Genomic DNA, 5,494 nt, shown 5'->3' with positions numbered 1-5,494 from the left:
TTGTAATTGTATATAAATTATTAAATTAATAAATATTATTTGATTTTTCATCACTGTGTACATCTCATTTTGAACTCCTGTTATGTGATGAAGTCCTTAGGACTATTTGATTCAATATAGGAGGTTATATCATTTAGTCCTTAAATAAGTTCATGATCAAATGATATGCTATTACTAGGATGATAGATATATCAAGTGTAGGTCATTGTGTGCCATATAGATTGATTGTCCTCTTAACCAAAGAGCATGGAGTGCTGGTATGGCATGTAGGTGAATATAGGAGTACATTTCACTGAACGTGACAAACTCTGGAGCACTCTGCTGTCAAGAGTCACTCCGAAGGGATATAGGTATAAGTATCCCTCTGATCTGAGATCACTATGGTGACTTATAAGCAACTCACTATGCTTCGATGTCGAACTACCTGAATTTCTAATTCAGTGATGAAAATTTTTTTGGTATAGTCAAGTACTTGTGAAGTCGGTGTGTGAATCAAGATAGAATTGACCCCTTTAAATAAATAGAAGTTAATATATCAGTGTGTTTCAATTTAGTAAAACCTTGGCCAGGGTAATCCATGTGATAGATTTTAAAAATTAAAATACAATGTGGATGACCATATCAGAGTTGACAGTTAAACCCTAGGTCACCTTGAGCATTTGGATCAAAGGGATGAATTATATGATAACTATATTCAAATAGGTTCTTGAGTGTTGCTTAACATACATTCGGCCTATCCAGACGTCAGGTACCATTGCTAGATGGTTACTCTAATTGCTACAAGAATTAGTTTTTGTACTACCGATTTAGGTTTGAACCTATGGGGTCACACACATTCGAAATTTCTCTCCGATCATATGACTAATCTAAAGAGTCTCACTTGATGGAGACTCTGCTGAAGAGTCCCACTGGACGGAGACTCTGCTGAAGAGTCCCACTGGACGGAGACTCTAGATAAGAGTCCCATTAGACTTGGACTCTATCATTTATAGAAGATTAATTAGTGATTAGATTACTAATTATCTTAATTTGATTGAGCATTAAAGTCTGGATCAAGATTGAATTTGATTCAATCAGGTCAAGTCTGATTAGGTTATGAGATGAGCTAATCGGTAAGGGAGAAATGATCCTGATTTGATCGGATCTATGCCTCAATTAATTTATTAATTTGATCAAATTTAATTGAAATTATAAGAGTCTAATTATATTAGATTTATCATTTTTTATTTGGGTCTAATTGGATTGGGTTTGAAAAAAATCTAATTGGTTAAACCCTAGAGTCCCAAATGAGTAGCACTCTATCCCTTGCGCCACCTAAATTATCTCATGCCTTTTATCACCATACAAAATCAGTTTGTATATAAGAAAATTAAAAAATAATTTTTTTTTTGTCATCCATTAAGGATAGGAATTGGTTGGTTTCAATTTGAATTTGAATTAGTTTGAATTTCAACTTAAAACCTTATCTATATCCTTCCACACGTTGGCTGCTTTTGAAGGGGTCTATTGTGTATGAGATAAGGAAGTCTTCCTAACTGATTTTCCTACCTAATTTTTTTTGATAAGTCTCTCTTTAAGTCTCATATGGGTGAGAAAAAGTTGGAGTTGAATTGAAATTCAAAAGATTTTGAATTGCAACAAACTCCAACCCTTATCCTATTTTATCAGGTTTGTGCGACAACCATAAAAAGGCCATAAATTCATAGCCAAAAAGAGGAGAGTTTTTTCTATGAGATACCAAAGAGAAAGAGGGTCAAAAACACTCCTTTGGGATGTGAGGATTGGATGGGTTTCATTCTTCTTTGGCATAAACAAAAGAGGAGACTGTTCTCCTCTTGGGTGAGAGACCTAGAACTGTTCTAGATTTTTGGGTGAGGAAAAAACAAAGAGAAAAGAGTTTTCATCTGATTTTCTCTACCAATCCTTCTCTGATTCATCTTCAATATCAAAAAGGTTCAAGGTGATCGAAGAAGGAGATTAAGTCAGATCTGCCAGCAAAAGCCGACTGCAGAGCTAGCACTCTCGTAGAGGGCTGATCGGTCTGAGGGGCTTCGTGTGAACTATCTGTAAAGGCTGGATACTTGTATGGCTGCTCGACATCAGTGAGAGCTTCATACCATACTTATCAACAGTAGAGATGATCAACCCATGAAGAGGTGATGAGTTCTGAATTCTACCAACATAATCTAAAGGTTAAATCAAATTCAGGGCATCGATGTGATCAATGTAGTTATGTAGTTTTTGATTTTATTTTAGATTTTTAATATAATTTTTTATATCATAGATCCTTAAAGATAGTTTATATTTGATCTAAGATATATTTATAAGATTAAAATATTTATTTTTTTATTATTTCACTATAAAAATTTTAAAATACATGCTTTGAACTATCCGTTTTTCCTTCATCTACAAGAAAATTGCCAAATATTACTTGTTTTAGATATGGCAAGGTAGGACGTAAAGCTTATTTATGTTTATCAAATAAATTTGATATCAAAAATATTAAAAAAATATAGATTTCAAAAGAAACTATTGTGACTAACTCCAAAGGACCCAAGTTAGCTTGGGTACCTAAAGTTAATAGTTAATTTTATGTGTGCAGGTGTGTCTTGCATCTCAAGCAACAAAATGAAAGTGGTATCTCAACAGTAAATGCTCAAGATACATGACTGGTGATGAATCTCATTTCATCACATTGGAAGCCAAAAGTGGAGGGATAGTCATCTTTGGAGATAATGGCAAAGGGAAGATCATCGATATTGATAACATTGGTATCACTCCCTCCACTTATATTGAAAATATATTACTTATAGGTAGTCTTAAGCATAATCTTTTAAGTATTAGTCAATTATGTGATAAAGGCTATAAAGTAATTTTTGAATCATCTATGTGCATAGTAACTAGTCCCATTGATGTTAGCATTAGATTCATTGGATCTAGGCATGGCAATGTATACATAGTTGATTTGGATGATCTATCCTTATGAAATATACAATGTCTTGTAGCCATGAATGCTAAAATTAATGAGACTAGTTGATTTAGGCACCGTAGGCTTGCACATATTAGTATACATACACTTTCTAAAATCATTAAAAAAAATTTAGTTGTTGGTTTATCAAAAATTAATTTTGACAAATATAAAATTTGTGATTTATGTCAATTAGGTAAGCAAACAAGAATTTTTTTTAAATTTAAAAATATTATTTCAACTTCTAAATCTTTAAAACTCTTGCATATGAATTTATTTGATCCTACAAGGACAACTAGTCTAGGAGAAAAGAGATATGGTTTTATAATCATTGATGATTTTTTATGTTTTACTTGGATTTTATTTTAAACTTCTAAGGATGAAGCATTTTCAGCATTCTCTAAATTTTATCAAAAGATTTCGAATAAAAAAGATTTATCAATTATTTTTATTCGAAGTGATCATGGCACTGAATTTGAAAATAAAGATTTTGAAAAATTTTATGATGAAAAGGACATAGATCATAACTTCTCAGCACCTAGAATACCATAACAAAATAGAGTTGTTAAAAGAAAAAATAGAACCCTAGAAGAAATAGCCCGTACCATGCTATATGAAAGCAAACTCCCAAAATATTTTTGGACAGAGGTAATTAACACAGCATGTTACATTTTAAACCATGCTTTAATAAGATCTATTTTAAAGAAAACACCTTATGAATTATGAAAAGATAAAAAACCTAATATAGATTATTTTCATATTTTTGATTGTCGATATTTTATTTTGAATAATGGCAAATATAGCTTAAGCAAATTTGATACTAAATCTAATGAAGCTATCTTTATTGGTTATTCCACTTATAGCAAAATTTTTAGAGTATTTAACAAAAGAACACTAGTAGTGGAAGAGTCAATTCATATTATTTTTTATGAAACTAATGATCTTCCATCAAGGAAGAGAGAGGGTGCTGATGATGTAGGTATCATAGAAGATGAAATAAAAAAACTCACTCTCAATGACTCAAATGAGCAAAATAAAGATCAATTGGATGAAAGCATCAATGATTAGAACATTTAAGAACAACCTCAAGACAAAGGTAATCTTCCAAGAGAATGGAGGTATGTCCACAATTACCTTAAAGAATTAATAATTGGTGATCTGACATAAGAAGTAAAAACTAGATCTTCACTTAAAGATGTTTGTAATTATGTAGCTTTTGTTTCACATCTAGAACCTAAAATAATAGATGAAGCTGAAAAGGATCATAATTAGATAATTGTCATGCAAGAAGAGCTAAACCAATTTGAAAGAAACAATATATGGACACTAGTTGCTAGACCTAAAAATCACCCCATAATAGGAACTAAATGGGTATATAGGAACAAATTAGATGAAGATGAAAATGTAATAAGAAACAAAGCAAGATTAGTTGCTAAAAGATGCAATCAAAAAGAAGAAATTGATTTTGATAAAATATTTGCTCCTATTGCTAGTCTAGAAGCAATAAGAATGCTACTTACTTTTGCTTGTTTTATGAACTTTAAATTATTTGAAATAGATGTTAAGAGTGCTTTTCTTAATGGTTATATTGCTAAAGAAGTATATGTAGAACAACCTCCTGGTTTTGAAAATTATAAATTTTTAGATCATGTGTTTAAGTTAAACAAAGCTTTATATGGATTAAAATAGGCTCCTAGAATATGGTATGAAAGATTAAGTAAATTTTTATTAAAAAATAATTTTTTTAAAAAAAATATTGATACCACTCTTTTTATAAAAAGAAAAGATAAAAAAATTCTAGTTATACAGATATATATTAAGGATATTATATTTGAATCTACTAATGAAGATTTGTACCAAGAGTTTGTCAAGCTCATGCAGGGGGAGTTCAAGATGAGCATAATAGGAGAACTCACTTTCTTCCTCAGACTTCAAATTAAATAAATAAAAAAAGGAATCTCCATCACCCAAAGTAAGTACACAAGAGAACTATTAAAGAAATTTGAAATGGAGAGCTCAAAAATTCTAAGTATACCTATGACCCCTTCCTGTAAATTAAAAAAAGATGAGCATGATAAAAATATTGATTCAAAGCTCTATAGAGGCATGATAGGCTCTTTATTATATTTTACTACCAATAGACCTGATATAATATTCAGTGTATGCATGTGGGCTAGATATCAATCTAATCCTAAGAAATCTCACTTAAATATTGTTAAGATAATTTTTAGATATTTAAAAGGAACACAAAATCTAGATCTTTAGTTTTCAAAACAATCTTCTATGGACTTAATAGGTTATTCAGATGCAGACTTTGCTGGATGTAAACTAGATAGAAAATCTACTAGTGAAACTTGCCAATTTCTAAGAGTAAACTTAATCTCTTGGTTCAGAAAGAAGCAAAATTCCGTAGCATTATCTACGGTCGAGGTTGAATATATTACCGTCGGAAGTTGCTGTGCTCAAATCCTGTGGATTAAGCAACAACTCATAGATTTTGGTATTGAACTTAAAAACATCTCTATA

The sequence above is a fragment of the Elaeis guineensis genome, chromosome 6, assembly GCF_000442705.2.
Source record: "Elaeis guineensis isolate ETL-2024a chromosome 6, EG11, whole genome shotgun sequence".
In the NCBI taxonomy this organism is placed as follows: Eukaryota; Viridiplantae; Streptophyta; class Magnoliopsida; order Arecales; family Arecaceae; genus Elaeis; species Elaeis guineensis.
This window is presented reverse-complemented; position numbering follows the sequence as displayed.